The following is a 22,441-nucleotide window of genomic DNA, read 5'->3' on the forward strand; positions in this document are numbered from 1 at the left end:
TCTGATGCGAGAGTTAGCATAGGTCGCTAGGTTATACTATTTATCAGACCACCGCTAGCGATGGTAATATCTGGCGAGCTATTGCAGGTGCTTATAATTCTGGTGGGGGCTTCGTCATTCATTGTGCAGAATGTCTATCTGTTCTGCCAGCTCCATCCCCCTACGATCGTTTGACAGGCAGGAATGCCAAAGATCGTGATGCGCGTGAAAGTCGCCTAGCACCAAACGGTTTTCACCACGAAGTAGCGCATCTATATTCGGATGATATCCTGTTGGGCAACATGTAACTAGGGGGATGTATATATTAAATATTTCGAGCTCGACATCGCCTGACCGGACAGCTATACCCTGACATTCTAGGGTGGTGTCCCTGCGGTCGATGTCAACATCGATTAGACGATATTGCACGGTGTTGTGCAATATGAAGGCTAGGCCTCCACCATTATCCCGCTCGCGATCCTTACGTAAAACTCAGAAGAACTCCTGCACAACTCAGAAGATCTGAGTGGCTGTTTAGCTTGGTTTCTTGGACCGCAGCTATCGTTACGCGCTCCCGGCTCATAAATGCGGAGTCCGTTGCAGCTAAATTGTAAGAGTCGCGTTTGTTGCGGGTGTCCAGTCGTGATCCTAGGGGTGAGTGGGGTGCGTGTAGGGGGTGGTTGTTGCAGCTGTGCTATCCGCATGGGCGGTTGTCGCACTGTGGTGTTGGTTGGCGACGCCACTGTATGTGATTGCGGAGGCAGACTCCTACAGCATGGGGCAACATATGACGCACTCCACTCTCGTGTGGTGCGCAGACCAGAACACGACAGAAAGTGACACCAGCCAGTACAAAATTGCACTTGACTGATGTGACATTCCGGCGTATTATGGTCTGACACACGGAAGAGATTGTGCGAGGAACCAGGAGTTGCTGGGTGGTTCTCGCACGGGGATTGGAGCTGGATGAAGGTTGGGGGAGGTTGGTCAGATTGGGAGTTATGCTGTCTGTGTGAGCTCCTTGGGACCGTGGAGGTCCTATCTTGGCCACTCGACTGGAGTGGCAGCGCAGTGCGCGAACATGGCGCAGGTTGCACAGCCGTTGAGGCAGATGTCGCATTATTGCGTTGACAGCATGGGGCCACGTAACTCGTGGTCCACTCCCTGTGTGTCTTAAGGCCTGAACAGGTCTTAAGATGGCTCCATCCATTGCATGTATTGCACCTAACCGAGGTGGAATTTGGCTGGAGCCTTTTTGCGCATACGCAGTAGTAGAATTCCTCGGGGCCCGGGTTGGACTCGATGTCAGCACGGGTCAGGAGGATACGGAGCAACCCTGCTGCTAGGCGTTGTTCCAATGACGACAAACTTAATCTAAAACTTACCGATCCAAACAGGGTTAGATCGCCGAAATAACAGCCCTTGGCCGGATAAAATCCGGGTCAATTCCGGTATCGCAGAACCGGCTGTTGTGGGAAAAAAGAATCGCAACCATCGGTCGTGGGTTTCTTGACGACGTCTCGGAGGTTTCACAGATAAAACTTGTCTCACTGATGAAGTTCATCAGAAGTACGGGGTGGTTCAGAGAGGAGCCAATAGAGTGAGGGGATCACAGTCCCAGTGGTATCACAATGGGCCTCCTAAAGGCCTAAGTGTGTCGAATGACAGCCACTTTACCTATCCTACCTACCTAGAGAATATTTGGTCACAAGGTGGCATACTTTAAACGTATTATTCACGCAAAGTTTTACGCCGATATAATCATTATTGCTTGATTTGCAAAATGGAAAGTGAAAGAATCAAGTGGAATTTAAAATGGTGTCATATGGAAAATAGGCGTGGTTGTAATCCGATTTTGCCCATTTTCGCACCATAACATAGAAATATAAAAGAATGTTATGTACCAAATTTGATTGAAATCGATTAAAAAGATCCCAAGATATGGGTTTTCACCTAAAAGTGGGCGGTGTCACGCCCACTGTCTAATTTTGAACGCGGTTCCTATAAAGTCATCTCATACCATCTCTGAGATAAAATTTAATGTCTCTGGCGTGTTTAGTGCTTGATTTATCGCGCTTTTAGTAGTTTTTAACAGTACCGTTACATGGGGAGGGGGCGGGGTTGTCACCCGATTTCACCCATTTTCACACCGTAGGTAGAGGTGCTAAAAACATTTGCTTCCAGTGACTTTTGTTATTATAGCTTTAGTAGTTTAGGAGATATGCAGATTAAACCTATTAGGGGCGGGATCACGCCCACTTAAAAAAAAAATTTGGTAATTATGTACTTAATGACCCCCACTTCGGAGGGGGTTGGGGTGAAGGGAGTCTGTGATATACAATTTCAGTGGATTTAGCCGTCGGCCACCCTTCAAAAAAATTATATGAAGGGTTAAAATTTCGTAAAAACAGCATATTCCCAAATTCAACCCTGGTCGGTCAAAAACCGGGGTGTTCATAATTCAATCGCGTCAAACTCCTTTCTGCACTGGCGGCCTTCGGCCGCGCTTCAAAAAAATAACCCTGGTCGGTTCAAAACCGGGGTGTTCATAATTCAATCGCGTCAAAATCCTTTTCGCTGCTGTTTGTGCTGAAAGGAGTTTGACGCAATTGAATTATGATCACCCCGGTTTTGGACCGACCAGGGTTATTTTTTTGAAGCGCGGCCGAAGGCCGCCAGTGCAGAAAGGAGTTTGACGCGATTGAATTATGAACACCCCGGTTTTTGACCGACCAGGGTTATTTTTTTGAAGCGCGGCCGAAGGCCGCCAGTGCGGAAATGAGTTCGACGATCTCCGATATTCATTCATTCCATAAAAACGCGGCACAAAAGAAATTTTGACTATTATATTTCTTCAGTATATTTTTTTCATAAGAAAATGTTTAACATACTGAACTGGTAATTACAGCTAAGAGATCTGAATTCTACAGAATTTTGCCGCTACAACAACAACAACAACTAAGTGACTTGAATATGTGATATGTGCAAAATGTGTAAATAAATATTAAAAAATATACATAATTTATTGAAAAAATTCACTTTATGGAGAGAAGTTAAGGTGATATATATCCCAAAGGCTGGCAAAAGCTCACATATTAATCCAAAGGATTTTAGACCAATTAGTCTTTCATCATTTCTTTTAAAAACGCTGGAAAGTATAATAGAAATACATATAAAGGACATACTAAACCCAAAAAAAATGGCAGTTTCGCAGCATGCGTACTCGAAGGGTAGATCCACAGAAACGGCATTAAGCTCAGTGGTAGCAAAGATTTAAAAGTCTCTGGAAATAAAAGAATACACCTTCGTAGCCTTCCTAAGCATAGAAGGTGCCTTCAACAACATCCAGCCGAAGGCCATATTGAGCGCGCTTAAAGATCTGGGCATATCTGAGCCTCTCCGGAAATTAATTGAACAGATGCTCTTGGGCAGGTCAATTATTTCAACACTGGGAGCTTCAACGATGCACAGATCTGTCCGAAGGGGTACACCCCAAGGAGGCGTGTTATCCCCACTTCTCTGGGTCCTGACAATGAATAAAATGCTTGTGGATCTAGAAAAGAAGGGGGTACATGTTGTGGCCTACGCTGATGATGTGGCAGTCTCGGTTAGGGGCAAGTTCCCGAACACCCTCGCTAGTCTTATGCAGACAATATTAAATGAGATTAATCGATGGGCCGTATCATGCGGACTGAATTTAAATGCTAGCAAGACAGAACTAGTATTGTTCACTAAGAAACACAGTACTCCCGAAATCACGCCGCCATTTTTAAATGGCACAAGGCTAACGATAGGAGATAAAGCAAGCTACTTGGGACTAATTTTGGACAGGAAGCTTTCTTGGAAACAAAAATTGGAAGCGAGGGTAAAGAAAGCTGCTACAGCGCTTTACACATGTAAAAGAATGGTGGGCCCAGGTGGCTCACTGGCTGTACACAGCAATTGTAAGGCCGATCATGACCAACGGGATAGTAGTATGGTGGCCAATTACAGAAAAGAAATATGCGATTAGAAGCATGGAAAGTATACAAAGAGCAGCTAGTATTTGCATCAGTGGAGCTCTTAGAACTACGCCAAGCCAGGCACTCAACATAATTTTACACTTGCTGCCAACAGATTTGTATTGCAAGCAAATGGCAGCGAAGTCAGCTCTGAGACTGAGGGAATCCTCCTTATTAGTCGCCAGCAACAAGGGGCATTCTATGATACTTAGGAAGTTCCCGTTTCTTCCCATAACTACGGATTTTCGCAATCCTAGGGAGCTGAACCTAAATCCGGTCCTCAATATTGCCTTCGCCTCCAGAGAGGAGTGGGAAAGGGATGTAGTGGACAAGGAAGCAGGGATAAGCTTCTATACGGATGGTTTGAAACTGGATAACCGAGTAGGCGGCGGTGTCTTCTCGGCTAAACACGATACCAAAATCGCCTTCCGGTTACCAGACCACTGCAGTGTCTTCCAAGCAGAGGTCACTGCAATTAAAGAAAGCCTTCTTGTACTAACAAAAAGCGTAATCACAACAATAAGTGTATTTATATATACAGACAGCCAGGCGGCTTTGAAATATCTGATGTCTCATAGGATTTCGTCGAAGACAGTGAACGATTGCCATGATCTTCTAGCGGATCTGTCATCCTATTTCACGGTAAATCTGCAATGGGTTCCAGGACACAGTGACATCCCTGGGAACTGCGTAGCAGATGAACTAGCCAGAACAGGCACCACCCTACAACTAGATCTTGGTAAGGTGGACATAAATATGCCTCTGGCTACGTGTAGATACCTAATCGACAAATATGTCATTAATATAGCCGAGTGTCAGTGGAATCAATCCCTGACCTGCTCAACCAGCAGGCAAACGTGGCAAGAATGGAATATGAGACGCACATGACGACTGTTAAAATTCAAGAGGAATGATATAAGAACTCTCGTAGAAGTACTAACAGGCCACTGTCTAATAGGCAGACATGCAAGTAGACTTGGCGCGCCATATAACGACTATTGTAGAAGCTGTCAGGAAGTAGAAGAGGAGGAGACCATTAAACATCTTCTATGCTATTGCGCAGCACTATATAGGAAAAGAATGTTGTTGTTGTTGTTGTAACGGTTACCTAATCCCCGTTTGGGTGATAAATTTTAGATTCGTTGTCGTCGAGGTCATCTAACGGAAGGCCCAGGAAACGAGCTGTTTCGACGGGGTCGGACCATAGGGAGAGGGGTGTTAGATGAGTGGGGTTTGTTGGGCATGCAAAGAGGTGGTTAGTGTCATGCGGAGACTCATTGCATGCAGTACATATGTTTGGTATGTCAGGGTCTATTCTGGATAGGTAGGAGTTTAACCTGCTACAGTATCCAGAATGATGTTGCGCGAGGGTCACTCTAGATTCGCGAGGCAACTCGAGCTCTGTGTCTGCTATGGGTGGTGGTTTGACTCGTATTACGCCATTCACTGAAAGGGAGTCGGTGAAGGTGTTAATGGCTCCACTGTGAATGGCGGTCAGTGCCTGTCTGAAGTTAGTTGCGTCCGAAGTCTGGTCGGCGTAATGTCTAATGTCGTCGACGTAGTCAAGGAAGGACCTCTTGATGTTCCTAGGAGGCGGCTAAGCTACAAGCAGGCGACTGCAGGGGTGGTTTTTACGAAAACATCCCAGCAGAAACTGCTTGGAGAGGAGCTCGTTATGTTCCTTAACCAGAAGCATACTGGCCTCACTATGTAGGTGTTCGATTGGAGACATCAAGAGGCATCCCGTGATAGTCCGGAGTGCAGTGTTCTGACAGGTCTGAAGCTTCTTCTTCTGCGTGTCACTGCATCCAGGCGACCATATTGCGGCTGCATAATTAAGGACCGGCCGGCTGATTGCCTTGTATGTTGCCAACAACGTTTCTTTGTCTTTTCCCCATGAGCTGCCGGCAAGCGACTTGAGGATTTTGTTGCGGCTCTGTACTTTGGCAGTTATCGCGGTCGTATGAGGAGTGAAAGAGCACAGACTGTCCAAAGTGACGCCTAAAATTTTAGGGTTATTTACTGTCGGAATTTTTGTGCCATCGACTGAAATGTTCAGGTCCAGTCTGTACTCCTTCGTTCAATTTGTGAAGATGGTCGCTGTGGATTTGGTGGGGGAGAGTGTTAGGTTCCTTGCAGAGAAGAAGCGAGAAAGATCGGAGAGGTAGCCGTTTACTTTTGAACACATGCCATCGATTCCATTGCCCGTCGTCAATATCGTACAGTCATCAGCGTACGAGGTCATTGAAATTCCCGCTGGTGGGTGGGGGAGTTTTGAAATATAGAAATTAAACAGTAGCGGGGAGAGGACACCGCCCTGCGGAACCCCCTGTTTAATTTTCCTGAGTTTGGAGTTTTGACCTCGAAACAGTACGGATGAATGCCGACCGCTCAGGTAGTTCATAGTCCACCGCTTCAGCCCTGGAGGGAGCGTTGATTGTTCCAGGTCCTCAAGTAGCGTTGAGTGATTGACTGTGTCAAAAGCTTTTGACAAGTCCAACGCTACGAGGATCGTCATCTCGCAGGGTGACTTCTGGTTCAGGCCATGAACTATCTGGGCCATGCTGATGATCTGCTAGGCTCAGGTGGTGGGTGAATGACGGGAGTAACAAGGCCTCAAGTGTCTTCACTACTGGGGAAAGGAGTTATCGGGCGATAAGACTCCCCTTTGTTGGCAGGTTTCCCAGGTTTCAGCAGTGGGACCACTCTTCCGACTTTCCACACATCGGGTATTTGAAGAGTGGATATCGACAGGTTGAGGACCTTGGTGAGGTAGTTTACTCCCGTTGGGCCTAGGTGTGTTAACATCAGCATGCTTATTCCATCAGGGCCGATAGACTTAGACGATTTCGCCTTTTTGATGACACTCTGAACCTCCCCATCGGTGAAAGTAAGTGGTGCGCAGTCGTTTGGCCTTTTGCGCAGCCGTCGGGTAACATATCGTTTGGCCTTGTCGGTCGAAGGGTGCAGTATAAACTGCCGGCTAAAGTAGCTCGCGCACTTCTTCGGGTGCGAGGAGGCATGGCCATCGAATTGAATTTCAACCCGATCGTCATGTCTCCTCGGATTTGACAGGGCCTTGACAGTAGTCCAAAGCTTACTCACACCGGTGGAGAGGTTGCAGGACTTCAGGTGCTCTATCCATTTTGTCCGCTTATGATGATTTACCATTTGCCGAATCTCCAAATTGAGATCCCTTATTCGGGGATCACAGGGATCGGCATGGCGTAAGGTGTCGCGCTCGTTTGCTAATACTGCTGCTTCGGCTGGGAGATTTGGGCGGAGTTCCGCAATTCTTCCAGCCGGTATGAAGCGAGCAGTAGCAGCAGCGAACACCTTGCGGAATTGACGCTCGCCAACGGTGACGTCCGTAGGAATGGGTAGTGCGTTGAAGGTGCTCTCGGTAAATTCTGTGAAGCCGACCCAGTTAGCTTTGTTAAAGTTAACATAAGTGCGGTTGTCCACAGAAATAAAGTCAGGAGGTTTCTCGATCGAGATAATTATAGGCAGATGGTCTGATGCGAGAGTTAGCATAGGTCGCTAGGTTATACTATTTATCAGACCACCGCTAGCGATGGTAATATCTGGCGAGCTATTGCAGGTGCTTATAATTCTGGTGGGGGCTTCGTCATTCATTGTGCAGAATGTCTATCTGTTCTGCCAGCTCCATCCCCCTACGATCGTTTGACAGGCAGGAATGCCAAAGATCGTGATGCGCGTGAAAGTCGCCTAGCACCAAACGGTTTTCACCACGAAGTAGCGCATCTATATTCGGATGATATCCTGTTGGGCAACATGTAACTAGGGGGATGTATATATTAAATATTTCGAGCTCGACATCGCCTGACCGGACAGCTATACCCTGACATTCTAGGGTGGTGTCCCTGCGGTCGATGTCAACATCGATTAGACGATATTGCACGGTGTTGTGCAATATGAAGGCTAGGCCTCCACCATTATCCCGCTCGCGATCCTTACGTAAAACTCAGAAGAACTCCTGCACAACTCAGAAGATCTGAGTGGCTGTTTAGCTTGGTTTCTTGGACCGCAGCTATCGTTACGCGCTCCCGGCTCATAAATGCGGAGTCCGTTGCAGCTAAATTGTAAGAGTCGCGTTTGTTGCGGGTGTCCAGTCGTGATCCTAGGGGTGAGTGGGGTGCGTGTAGGGGGTGGTTGTTGCAGCTGTGCTATCCGCATGGGCGGTTGTCGCACTGTGGTGTTGGTTGGCGACGCCACTGTATGTGATTGCGGAGGCAGACTCCTACAGCATGGGGCAACATATGACGCACTCCACTCTCGTGTGGTGCGCAGACCAGAACACGACAGAAAGTGACACCAGCCAGTACAAAATTGCACTTGACTGATGTGACATTCCGGCGTATTATGGTCTGACACACGGAAGAGATTGTGCGAGGAACCAGGAGTTGCTGGGTGGTTCTCGCACGGGGATTGGAGCTGGATGAAGGTTGGGGGAGGTTGGTCAGATTGGGAGTTATGCTGTCTGTGTGAGCTCCTTGGGACCGTGGAGGTCCTATCTTGGCCACTCGACTGGAGTGGCAGCGCAGTGCGCGAACATGGCGCAGGTTGCACAGCCGTTGAGGCAGATGTCGCATTATTGCGTTGACAGCATGGGGCCACGTAACTCGTGGTCCACTCCCTGTGTGTCTTAAGGCCTGAACAGGTCTTAAGATGGCTCCATCCATTGCATGTATTGCACCTAACCGAGGTGGAATTTGGCTGGAGCCTTTTTGCGCATACGCAGTAGTAGAATTCCTCGGGGCCCGGGTTGGACTCGATGTCAGCACGGGTCAGGAGGATACGGAGCAACCCTGCTGCTAGGCGTTGTTCCAATGACGACAAACTTAATCTAAAACTTACCGATCCAAACAGGGTTAGATCGCCGAAATAACAGCCCTTGGCCGGATAAAATCCGGGTCAATTCCGGTATCGCAGAACCGGCTGTTGTGGGAAAAAAGAATCGCAACCATCGGTCGTGGGTTTCTTGACGACGTCTCGGAGGTTGCACAGATAAAACTTGTCTCACTGATGAAGTTCATCAGAAGTACGGGGTGGTTCAGAGAGGAGCCAATAGAGTGAGGGGATCACAGTCCCAGTGGTATCACAATGGGCCTCCTAAAGGCCTAAGTGTGCCGAATGACAGCCACTTTACCTATCCTACCTACCTAGAGAATATTTGGTCACAAGGTGGCATACTTTAAACGTATTATTCACGCAAAGTTTTACGCCGATATAATCATTATTGCTTGATTTGCAAAGTGGAAAGTGAAAGAATCAAGTGGAATTTAAAATGGTGTCATATGGAAAATAGGCGTGGTTGTAATCCGATTTTGCCCATTTTCGCACCATAACATAGAAATATAAAAGAATGTTATGTACCAAATTTGATTGAAATCGATTAAAAAGATCCCAAGATATGGGTTTTCACCTAAAAGTGGGCGGTGTCACGCCCACTGTCTAATTTTGAACGCGGTTCCTATAAAGTCATCTCATACCATCTCTGAGATAAAATTTAATGTCTCTGGCGTGTTTAGTGCTTGATTTATCGCGCTTTTAGTAGTTTTTAACAGTACCGTTACATGGGGAGGGGGCGGGGTTGTCACCCGATTTCACCCATTTTCACACCGTAGGTAGAGGTGCTAAAAACATTTGCTTCCAGTGACTTTTGTTATTATAGCTTTAGTAGTTTAGGAGATATGCAGATTAAACCTATTAGGGGCGGGATCACGCCCACTTAAAAAAAAAATTTGGTAATTATGTACTTAATGACCCCCACTTCGGAGGGGGTTGGGGTGAAGGGAGTCTGTGATATACAATTTCAGTGGATTTAGCCGTTGGCCACCCTTCAAAAAAATTATATGAAGGGTTAAAATTTCGTAAAAACAGCATATTCCCAAATTCAACCCTGGTCGGTCAAAAACCGGGGTGTTCATAATTCAATCGCGTCAAACTCCTTTCTGCACTGGCGGCCTTCGGCCGCGCTTCAAAAAAATAACCCTGGTCGGTTCAAAACCGGGGTGTTCATAATTCAATCGCGTCAAAATCCTTTTCGCTGCTGTTTGTGCTGAAAGGAGTTTGACGCAATTGAATTATGATCACCCCGGTTTTGGACCGACCAGGGTTATTTTTTTGAAGCGCGGCCGAAGGCCGCCAGTGCAGAAAGGAGTTTGACGCGATTGAATTATGAACACCCCGGTTTTTGACCGACCAGGGTTATTTTTTTGAAGCGCGGCCGAAGGCCGCCAGTGCGGAAAGGAGTTCGACGATCTCCGATATTCATTCATTCCATAAAAACGCGGCACAAAAGAAATTTTGACTATTATATTTCTTCAGTATATTTTTTTCATAAGAAAATGTTTAACACACTGAACTGGTAATTACAGCTAAGAGATCTGAATTCTACAGAATTTTGCCGCTACAACAACAACAACAACTAAGTGACTTGAATATGTGATATGTGCAAAATGTGTAAATAAATATTAAAAAATATACATAATTTATTGAAAAAATTCACTTTATGGAGAGAAGTTAAGGTGATATATATCACAAAGGCTGGCAAAAGCTCACATATTAATCCAAAGGATTTTAGACCAATTAGTCTTTCATCATTTCTTTTAAAAACGCTGGAAAGTATAATAGAAATACATATAAAGGACATACTAAACCCCAAAAAAATGGCAGTTTCGCAGCATGCGTACTCGAAGGGTAGATCCACAGAAACGGCATTAAGCTCAGTGGTAGCAAAGATTTAAAAGTCTCTGGAAATAAAAGAATACACCTTCGTAGCCTTCCTAAGCATAGAAGGTGCCTTCAACAACATCCAGCCGAAGGCCATATTGAGCGCGCTTAAAGATCTGGGCATATCTGAGCCTCTCCGGAAATTAATTGAACAGATGCTCTTGGGCAGGTCAATTATTTCAACGCTGGGAGCTTCAACGATGCACAGATCTGTCCGAAGGGGTACACCCCAAGGAGGCGTGTTATCCCCACTTCTCTGGGTCCTGACAATGAATAAAATGCTTGTGGATCTAGAAAAGAAGGGGGTACATGTTGTGGCCTACGCTGATGATGTGGCAGTCTCGGTTAGGGGCAAGTTCCCGAACACCCTCGCTAGTCTTATGCAGACAATATTAAATGAGATTAATCGATGGGCCGTATCATGCGGACTGAATTTAAATGCTAGCAAGACAGAACTAGTATTGTTCACTAAGAAACACAGTACTCCCGAAATCACGCCGCCATTTTTAAATGGCACAAGGCTAACGATAGGAGATAAAGCAAGCTACTTGGGACTAATTTTGGACAGGAAGCTTTCTTGGAAACAAAAATTGGAAGCGAGGGTAAAGAAAGCTGCTACAGCGCTTTACACATGTAAAATGGTGGCCAATTACAGAAAAGAAATATGCGATTAGAAGCATGGAAAGTATACAAAGAGCAGCTAGTATTTGCATCAGTGGAGCTCTTAGAACTACGCCAAGCCAGGCACTCAACATAATTTTACACTTGCTGCCAACAGATTTGTATTGCAAGCAAATGGCAGCGAAGTCAGCTCTGAGACTGAGGGAATCCTCCTTATTAGTCGCCAGCAACAAGGGGCATTCTATGATACTTAGGAAGTTCCCGTTTCTTCCCATAACTACGGATTTTCGCAATCCTAGGGAGCTGAACCTAAATCCGGTCCTCAATATTGCCTTCGCCTCCAGAGAGGAGTGGGAAAGGGATGTAGTGGACAAGGAAGCAGGGATAAGCTTCTATACGGATGGTTTCAAACTGGATAACCGAGTAGGCGGCGGTGTCTTCTCGGCTAAACACGATACCAAAATCGCCTTCCGGTTACCAGACCACTGCAGTGTCTTCCAAGCAGAGGTCACTGCAATTAAAGAAAGCCTTCTTGTACTAACAAAAAGCGTAATCACAACAATAAGTGTATTTATATATACAGACAGCCAGGCGGCTTTGAAATATCTGATGTCTCATAGGATTTCGTCGAAGACAGTGAACGATTGCCATGATCTTCTAGCGGATCTGTCATCCTATTTCACGGTAAATCTGCAATGGGTTCCAGGACACAGTGACATCCCTTGGAACTGCGTAGCAGATGAACTAGCCAGAACAGGCACTACCCTACAACTAGATCCTGGTAAGGTGGACATAAATATGCCTCTGGCTACGTGTAGATACCTAATCGACAAATATGTCATTAATATAGCCGAGTGTCAGTGGAATCAATCCCTGACCTGCTCAACCAGCAGGCAAACGTGGCAAGAATGGAATATGAGACGCACATGACGACTGTTAAAATTCAAGAGGAATGATATAAGAACTCTCGTAGAAGTACTAACAGGCCACTGTCTAATAGGCAGACATGCAAGTAGACTTGGCGCGCCATATAACGACTATTGTAGAAGCTGTCAGGAAGTAGAAGAGGAGGAGACCATTAAACATCTTCTATGCTATTGCGCAGCACTATATAGGAAAAGAATGTTGTTGTTGTTGTTGTAACGGTTACCTAATCCCCGTTTGGGTGATAAATTTTAGATTCGTTGTCGTCGAGGTCATCTAACGGAAGGCCCAGGAAACGAGCTGTTTCGACGGGGTCGGACCATAGGGAGAGGGGTGTTAGATGAGTGGGGTTTGTTGGGCATGCAAAGAGGTGGTTAGTGTCATGCGGAGACTCATTGCATGCAGTACATATGTTTGGTATGTCAGGGTCTATTCTGGATAGGTAGGAGTTTAACCTGCTACAGTATCCAGAATGATGTTGCGCGAGGGTCACTCTAGATTCGCGAGGCAACTCGAGCTCTGTGTCTGCTATGGGTGGTGGTTTGACTCGTATTACGCCATTCACTGAAAGGGAGTCGGTGAAGGTGTTAATGGCTCCACTGTGAATGGCGGTCAGTGCCTGTCTGAAGTTAGTTGCGTCCGAAGTCTGGTCGGCGTAATGTCTAATGTCGTCGACGTAGTCAAGGAAGGACCTCTTGATGTTCCTAGGAGGCGGCTAAGCTACAAGCAGGCGACTGCAGGGGTGGTTTTTACGAAAACATCCCAGCAGAAACTGCTTGGAGAGGAGCTCGTTATGTTCCTTAACCAGAAGCATACTGGCCTCACTATGTAGGTGTTCGATTGGAGACATCAAGAGGCATCCCGTGATAGTCCGGAGTGCAGTGTTCTGACAGGTCTGAAGCTTCTTCTTCTGCGTGTCACTGCATCCAGGCGACCATATTGCGGCTGCATTATTAAGGACCGGCCGGCTGATTGCCTTGTATGTTGCCAACAACGTTTCTTTGTCTTTTCCCCATGAGCTGCCGGCAAGCGACTTGAGGATTTTGTTGCGGCTCTGTACTTTGGCAGTTATCGCGGTCGTATGAGGAGTGAAAGAGCACAGACTGTCCAAAGTGACGCCTAAAATTTTAGGGTTATTTACTGTCGGAATTTTTGTGCCATCGACTGAAATGTTCAGGTCCAGTCTGTACTCCTTCGTTCAATTTGTGAAGATGGTCGCTGTGGATTTGGTGGGGGAGAGTGTTAGGTTCCTTGCAGAGAAGAAGCGAGAAAGGTCGGAGAGGTAGCCGTTTACTTTTGAACACATGCCATCGATTCCATTGCCCGACGTCAATATCGTACAGTCATCAGCGTACGAGGTCATTGAAATTCCCGCTGGTGGGTGGGGGAGTTTTGAAATATAGAAATTAAACAGTAGCGGGGAGAGGACACCGCCCTGCGGAACCCCCTGTTTAATTTTCCTGAGTTTGGAGTTTTGACCTCGAAACAGTACGGATGAATGCCGACCGCTCAGGTAGTTCATAGTCCACCGCTTCAGCCCTGGAGGGAGCGTTGATTGTTCCAGGTCCTCAAGTAGCGTTGAGTGATTGACTGTGTCAAAAGCTTTTGACAAGTCCAACGCTACGAGGATCGTCATCTCGCAGGGTGGCTTCTGGTTCAGGCCATGAACTATCTGGGCCATGCTGATGATCTGCTAGGCTCAGGTGGTGGGTGAATGACGGGAGTAACAAGGCCTCAAGTGTCTTCACTACTGGGGAAAGGAGTTATCGGGCGATAAGACTCCCCTTTGTTGGCAGGTTTCCCAGGTTTCAGCAGTGGGACCACTCTTCCGACTTTCCACACATCGGGTATTTGAAGAGTGGATATCGACAGGTTGAGGACCTTGGTGAGGTAGTTTACTCCCGTTGGGCCTAGGTGTGTTAACATCAGCATGCTTATTCCATCAGGGCCGATAGACTTAGACGATTTCGCCTTTTTGATGACACTCTGAACCTCCCCATCGGTGAAAGTAAGTGGTGCGCAGTCTTTTGGCCTTTTGCGCAGCCGTCGGGTAACACATCGTTTGGCCTTGTCGGTCGAAGGGTGCAGTATAAACTGCCGGCTAAATTAGCTCGCGCACTTCTTCGGGTGCGAGGAGGCATGGCCATCGAATTGAATTTCAACCCGATCGTCATGTCTCCTCGGATTTGACAGGGCCTTGACAGTAGTCCAAAGCTTACTCACACCGGTGGAGAAGTTGCAGGACTTCAGGTGCTCTATCCATTTTGTCCGCTTATGATGATTTACCATTTGCCGAATCTCCAAATTGAGATCCCTTATTCGGGGATCACAGGGATCGGCATGGCGTAAGGTGTCGCGCTCGTTTGCTAATACTGCTGCTTCGGCTGAGAAATTTGGGCGGAGTTCCGCAATTCTTCCAGCCGGTATGAAGCGAGCAGTAGCAGCAGCGAACACCTTGCGGAATTGACGCTCGCCAACGGTGACGTCCGTAGGAATGGGTAGTGCGTTGAAGGTGCTCTCGGTAAATTCTGTGAAGCCGACCCAGTTAGCTTTGTTAAAGTTAACATAAGTGCGGTTGTCCACAGAAATAAAGTCAGGAGGTTTCTCGATCGAGATAATTATAGGCAGATGGTCTGATGCGAGAGTTAGCATAGGTCGCTAGGTTATACTATTTATCAGACCACCGCTAGCGATGGTAATATCTGGCGAGCTATTGCAGGTGCTTATAATTCTGGTGGGGGCTTCGTCATTCATTGTGCAGAATGTCTATCTGTTCTGCCAGCTCCATCCCCCTACGATCGTTTGACAGGCAGGAATGCCAAAGATCGTAATGCGCGTGAAAGTCGCCTAGCACCAAACGGTTTTCACCACGAAGTAGCGCATCTATATTCGGATGATATCCTGTTGGGCAACATGTAACTAGGGGGATGTATATATTAAATATTTCGAGCTCGACATCGCCTGACCGGACAGCTATACCCTGACATTCTAGGGTGGTGTCCCTGCGGTCGATGTCAACATCGATTAGACGATATTGCACGGTGTTGTGCAATATGAAGGCTAGGCCTCCACCATTATCCCGCTCGCGATCCTTACGTAAAACTCAGAAGAACTCCTGCACAACTCAGAAGATCTGAGTGGCTGTTTAGCTTGGTTTCTTGGACCGCAGCTATCGTTACGCGCTCCCGGCTCATAAATGCGGAGTCCGTTGCAGCTAAATTGTAAGAGTCGCGTTTGTTGCGGGTGTCCAGTCGTGATCCTAGGGGTGAGTGGGGTGCGTGTAGGGGGTGGTTGTTGCAGCTGTGCTATCCGCATGGGCGGTTGTCGCACTGTGGTGTTGGTTGGCGACGCCACTGTATGTGATTGCGGAGGCAGACTCCTACAGCATGGGGCAACATATGACGCACTCCACTCTCGTGTGGTGCGCAGACCAGAACACGACAGAAAGTGACACCAGCCAGTACAAAATTGCACTTGACTGATGTGACATTCCGGCGTATTATGGTCTGACACACGGAAGAGATTGTGCGAGGAACCAGGAGTTGCTGGGTGGTTCTCGCACGGGGATTGGAGCTGGATGAAGGTTGGGGGAGGTTGGTCAGATTGGGAGTTATGCTGTCTGTGTGAGCTCCTTGGGACCGTGGAGGTCCTATCTTGGCCACTCGACTGGAGTGGCAGCGCAGTGCGCGAACATGGCGCAGGTTGCACAGCCGTTGAGGCAGATGTCGCATTATTGCGTTGACAGCATGGGGCCACGTAACTCGTGGTCCACTCCCTGTGTGTCTTAAGGCCTGAACAGGTCTTAAGATGGCTCCATCCATTGCATGTATTGCACCTAACCGAGGTGGAATTTGGCTGGAGCCTTTTTGCGCATACGCAGTAGTAGAATTCCTCGGGGCCCGGGTTGGACTCGATGTCAGCACGGGTCAGGAGGATACGGAGCAACCCTGCTGCTAGGCGTTGTTCCAATGACGACAAACTTAATCTAAAACTTACCGATCCAAACAGGGTTAGATCGCCGAAATAACAGCCCTTGGCCGGATAAAATCCGGGTCAATTCCGGTATCGCAGAACCGGCTGTTGTGGGAAAAAAGAATCGCAACCATCGGTCGTGGGTTTCTTGACGACGTCTCGGAGGTTGCACAGATAAAACTTGTCTCACTGATGAAGTTCATCAGAAGTACGGGGTGGTTCAGAGAGGAGCCAATAGAGTGAGGGGATCACAGTCCCAGTGGTATCACAATGGGCCTCCTAAAGGCCTAAGTGTGTCGAATGACAGCCACTTTACCTATCCTACCTACCTAGAGAATATTTGGTCACAAGGTGGCATACTTTAAACGTATTATTCACGCAAAGTTTTACGCCGATATAATCATTATTGCTTGATTTGCAAAGTGGAAAGTGAAAGAATCAAGTGGAATTTAAAATGGTGTCATATGGAAAATAGGCGTGGTTGTAATCCGATTTTGCCCATTTTCGCACCATAACATAGAAATATAAAAGAATGTTATGTACCAAATTTGATTGAAATCGATTAAAAAGATCCCAAGATATGGGTTTTCACCTAAAAGTGGGCGGTGTCACGCCCACTGTCTAATTTTGAACGCGGTTCCTATAAAGTCATCTCATACCATCTCTGAGATAAAATTTAATGTCTCTGGCGTGTTTAGTGCTTGATTTATCGCGCTTTTAGTAGTTTTTAACAGTACCGTTACATGGGGAGTGGGCGGGGTTGTCACCCGATTTCACCCATTTTCACACCGTAGGTAGAGGTGCTAAAAACATTTGCTTCCAGTGACTTTTGTTATTATAGCTTTAGTAGTTTAGGAGATATGCAGATTAAACCTATTAGGGGCGGGATCACGCCCACTTAAAAAAAAAATTTGGTAATTATGTACTTAATGACCCCCACTTCGGAGGGGGTTGGGGTGAAGGGAGTCTGTGATATACAATTTCAGTGGATTTAGCCGTTGGCCACCCTTCAAAAAAATTATATGAAGGGTTAAAATTTCGTAAAAACAGCATATTCCCAAATTCAACCCTGGTCGGTCAAAAACCGGGGTGTTCATAATTCAATCGCGTCAAACTCCTTTCTGCACTGGCGGCCTTCGGCCGCGCTTCAAAAAAATAACCCTGGTCGGTTCAAAACCGGGGTGTTCATAATTCAATCGCGTCAAAATCCTTTTCGCTGCTGTTTGTGCTGAAAGGAGTTTGACGCAATTGAATTATGAACACCCGGTTTTGGACCGACCAGGGTTATTTTTTTGAAGCGCGGCCGAAGGCCGCCAGTGCAGAAAGGAGTTTGACGCGATTGAATTATGAACACCCCGGTTTTTGACCGACCAGGGTTATTTTTTTGAAGCGCGGCCGAAGGCCGCCAGTGCGGAAAGGAGTTCGACGATCTCCGATATTCATTCATTCCATAAAAACGCGGCACAAAAGAAATTTTGACTATTATATTTCTTCAGTATATTTTTTTCATAAGAAAATGTTTAACACACTGAACTGGTAATTACAGCTAAGAGATCTGAATTCTACAGAATTTTGCCGCTACAACAACAACAACAACTAAGTGACTTGAATATGTGATATGTGCAAAATGTGTAAATAAATATTAAAAAATATACATAATTTATTGAAAAAATTCACTTTATGGAGAGAAGTTAAGGTGATATATATCACAAAGGCTGGCAAAAGCTCACATATTAATCCAAAGGATTTTAGACCAATTAGTCTTTCATCATTTCTTTTTAAAACGCTGGAAAGTATAATAGAAATACATATAAAGGACATACTAAACCCAAAAAAAATGGCAGTTTCGCAGCATGCGTACTTGAAGGGTAGATCCACAGAAACGGCATTAAGCTCAGTGGTAGCAAAGATTTAAAAGTCTCTGGAAATAAAAGAATACACCTTCGTAGCCTTCCTAAGCATAGAAGGTGCCTTCAACAACATCCAGCCGAAGGCCATATTGAGCGCGCTTAAAGATCTGGGCATATCTGAGCCTCTCCGGAAATTAATTGAACAGATGCTCTTGGGCAGGTCAATTATTTCAACGCTGGGAGCTTCAACGATGCACAGATCTGTCCGAAGGGGTACACCCCAAGGAGGCGTGTTATCCCCACTTCTCTGGGTCCTGACAATGAATAAAATGCTTGTGGATCTAGAAAAGAAGGGGGCACATGTTGTGGCCTACGCTGATGATGTGGCAGTCTCGGTTAGGGGCAAGTTCCCGAACACCCTCGCTAGTCTTATGCAGACAATATTAAATGAGATTAATCGATGGGCCGTATCATGCGGACTGAATTTAAATGCTAGCAAGACAGAACTAGTATTGTTCACTAAGAAACACAGTACTCCCGAAATCACGCCGCCATTTTTAAATGGCACAAGGCTAACGATAGGAGATAAAGCAAGCTACTTGGGACTAATTTTGGACAGGAAGCTTTCTTGGAAACAAAAATTGGAAGCGAGGGTAAAGAAAGCTGCTACAGCGCTTTACACATGTAAAAGAATGGTGGGCCCAGGTGGCTCACTGGCTGTACACAGCAATTGTAAGGCCGATCATGACCAACGGGATAGTAGTATGGTGGCCAATTACAGAAAAGAAATATGCGATTAGAAGCATGGAAAGTATACAAAGAGCAGCTAGTATTTGCATCAGTGGAGCTCTTAGAACTACGCCAAGCCAGGCACTCAACATAATTTTACACTTGCTGCCAACAGATTTGTATTGCAAGCAAATGGCAGCGAAGTCAGCTCTGAGACTGAGGGAATCCTCCTTATTAGTCGCCAGCAACAAGGGGCATTCTATGATACTTAGGAAGTTCCCGTTTCTTCCCATAACTACGGATTTTCGCAATCCTAGGGAGCTGAACCTAAATCCGGTCCTCAATATTGCCTTCGCCTCCAGAGAGGAGTGGGAAAGGGATGTAGTGGACAAGGAAGCAGGGATAAGCTTCTATACGGATGGTTTCAAACTGGATAACCGAGTAGGCGGCGGTGTCTTCTCGGCTAAACACGATACCAAAATCGCCTTCCGGTTACCAGACCACTGCAGTGTCTTCCAAGCAGAGGTCACTGCAATTAAAGAAAGCCTTCTTGTACTAACAAAAAGCGTAATCACAACAATAAGTGTATTTATATATACAGACAGCCAGGCGGCTTTGAAATATCTGATGTCTCATAGGATTTCGTCGAAGACAGTGAACGATTGCCATGATCTTCTAGCGGATCTGTCATCCTATTTCACGGTAAATCTGCAATGGGTTCCAGGACACAGTGACATCCCTGGGAACTGCGTAGCAGATGAACTAGCCAGAACAGGCACCACCCTACAACTAGATCCTGGTAAGGTGGACATAAATATGCCTCTGGCTATGTGTAGATACCTAATCGACAAATATGTCATTAATATAGCCGAGTGTCAGTGGAATCAATCCCTGACCTGCTCAACCAGCAGGCAAACGTGGCAAGAATGGAATATGAGACGCACATGACGACTGTTAAAATTCAAGAGGAATGATATAAGAACTCTCGTAGAAGTACTAACAGGCCACTGTCTAATAGGCAGACATGCAAGTAGACTTGGCGCGCCATATAACGACTATTGTAGAAGCTGTCAGGAAGTAGAAGAGGAGGAGACCATTAAACATCTTCTATGCTATTGCGCAGCACTATATAGGAAAAGAATGTTGTTGTTGTTGTTGTAACGGTTACCTAATCCCCGTTTGGGTGATAAATTTTAGATTCGTTGTCGTCGAGGTCATCTAACGGAAGGCCCAGGAAACGAGCTGTTTCGACGGGGTCGGACCATAGGGAGAGGGGTGTTAGATGAGTGGGGTTTGTTGGGCATGCAAAGAGGTGGTTAGTGTCATGCGGAGACTCATTGCATGCAGTACATATGTTTGGTATGTCAGGGTCTATTCTGGATAGGTAGGAGTTTAACCTGCTACAGTATCCAGAATGATGTTGCGCGAGGGTCACTCTAGATTCGCGAGGCAACTCGAGCTCTGTGTCTGCTATGGGTGGTGGTTTGACTCGTATTACGCCATTCACTGAAAGGGAGTCGGTGAAGGTGTTAATGGCTCCACTGTGAATGACGGTCAGTGCCTGTCTGAAGTTAGTTGCGTCCGAAGTCTGGTCGGCGTAATGTCTAATGTCGTCGACGTAGTCAAGGAAGGACCTCTTGATGTTCCTAGGAGGCGGCTAAGCTACAAGCAGGCGACTGCAGGGGTGGTTTTTACGAAAACATCCCAGCAGAAACTGCTTGGAGAGGAGCTCGTTATGTTCCTTAACCAGAAGCATACTGGCCTCACTATGTAGGTGTTCGATTGGAGACATCAAGAGGCATCCCGTGATAATCCGGAGTGCAGTGTTCTGACAGGTCTGAAGCTTCTTCTTCTGCGTGTCACTGCATCCAGGCGACCATATTGCGGCTGCATTATTAAGGACCGGCCGGCTGATTGCCTTGTATGTTGCCAACAACGTTTCTTTGTCTTTTCCCCATGAGCTGCCGGCAAGCGACTTGAGGATTTTGTTGCGGCTCTGTACTTTGGCAGTTATCGCGGTCGTATGAGGAGTGAAAGAGCACAGACTGTCCAAAGTGACGCCTAAAATTTTAGGGTTATTTACTGTCGGAATTTTTGTGCCATCGACTGAAATGTTCAGGTCCAGTCTGTACTCCTTCGTTCAATTTGTGAAGATGGTCGCTGTGGATTTGGTGGGGGAGAGTGTTAGGTTCCTTGCAGAGAAGAAGCGAGAAAGGTCGGAGAGGTAGCCGTTTACTTTTGAACACATGCCATCGATTCCATTGCCCGACGTCAATATCGTACAGTCATCAGCGTACGAGGTCATTGAAATTCCCGCTGGTGGGTGGGGGAGTTTTGAAATATAGAAATTAAACAGTAGCGGGGAGAGGACACCGCCCTGCGGAACCCCCTGTTTAATTTTCCTGAGTTTGGAGTTTTGACCTCGAAACAGTACGGATGAATGCCGACCGCTCAGGTAGTTCATAGTCCACCGCTTCAGCCCTGGAGGGAGCGTTGATTGTTCCAGGTCCTCAAGTAGCGTTGAGTGATTGACTGTGTCAAAAGCTTTTGACAAGTCCAACGCTACGAGGATCGTCATCTCGCAGGGTGGCTTCTGGTTCAGGCCATGAACTATCTGGGCCATGCTGATGATCTGCTAGGCTCAGGTGGTGGGTGAATGACGGGAGTAACAAGGCCTCAAGTGTCTTCACTACTGGGGAAAGGAGTTATCGGGCGATAAGACTCCCCTTTGTTGGCAGGTTTCCCAGGTTTCAGCAGTGGGACCACTCTTCCGACTTTCCACACATCGGGTATTTGAAGAGTGGATATCGACAGGTTGAGGACCTTGGTGAGGTAGTTTACTCCCGTTGGGCCTAGGTGTGTTAACATCAGCATGCTTATTCCATCAGGGCCGATAGACTTAGACGATTTCGCCTTTTTGATGACACTCTGAACCTCCCCATCGGTGAAAGTAAGTGGTGCGCAGTCTTTTGGCCTTTTGCGCAGCCGTCGGGTAACATATCGTTTGGCCTTGTCGGTCGAAGGGTGCAGTATAAACTGCCGGCTAAAGCAGCTCGCGCACTTCTTCGGGTGCGAGGAGGCATGGCCATCGAATTGAATTTCAACCCGATCGTCATGTCTCCTCGGATTTGACAGGGCCTTGACAGTAGTCCAAAGCTTACTCACACCGGTGGAGAGGTTGCAGGACTTCAGGTGCTCTATCCATTTTGTCCGCTTATGATGATTTACCATTTGCCGAATCTCCAAATTGAGATCCCTTATTCGGGGATCACAGGGATCGGCATGGCGTAAGGTGTCGCGCTCGTTTGCTAATACTGCTGCTTCGGCTGGGAGATTTGGGCGGAGTTCCGCAATTCTTCCAGCCGGTATGAAGCGAGCAGTAGCAGCAGCGAACACCTTGCGGAATTGACGCTCGCCAACGGTGACGTCCGTAGGAATGGGTAGTGCGTTGAAGGTGCTCTCGGTAAATTCTGTGAAGCCGACCCAGTTAGCTTTGTTAAAGTTAACATAAGTGCGGTTGTCCACAGAAATAAAGTCAGGAGGTTTCTCGATCGAGATAATTATAGGCAGATGGTCTGATGCGAGAGTTAGCATAGGTCGCTAGGTTAT

At 46.8% G+C, this 22,441-nt stretch overlaps 1 pseudogene; it reads right to left on the reverse strand.

Moving 5' to 3' along the window:
* Window positions 1-10,179: 10,179 nt before the first annotated feature.
* LOC138856237 (uncharacterized) lies at window positions 10,180-15,122 on the reverse strand (annotated as a pseudogene).
* Window positions 15,123-22,441: the final 7,319 nt, after the last annotated feature.

This window comes from Bactrocera oleae, chromosome 3 (genome assembly GCF_042242935.1).
Source record: "Bactrocera oleae isolate idBacOlea1 chromosome 3, idBacOlea1, whole genome shotgun sequence".
NCBI classification, from domain to species: Eukaryota; Metazoa; Arthropoda; class Insecta; order Diptera; family Tephritidae; genus Bactrocera; species Bactrocera oleae.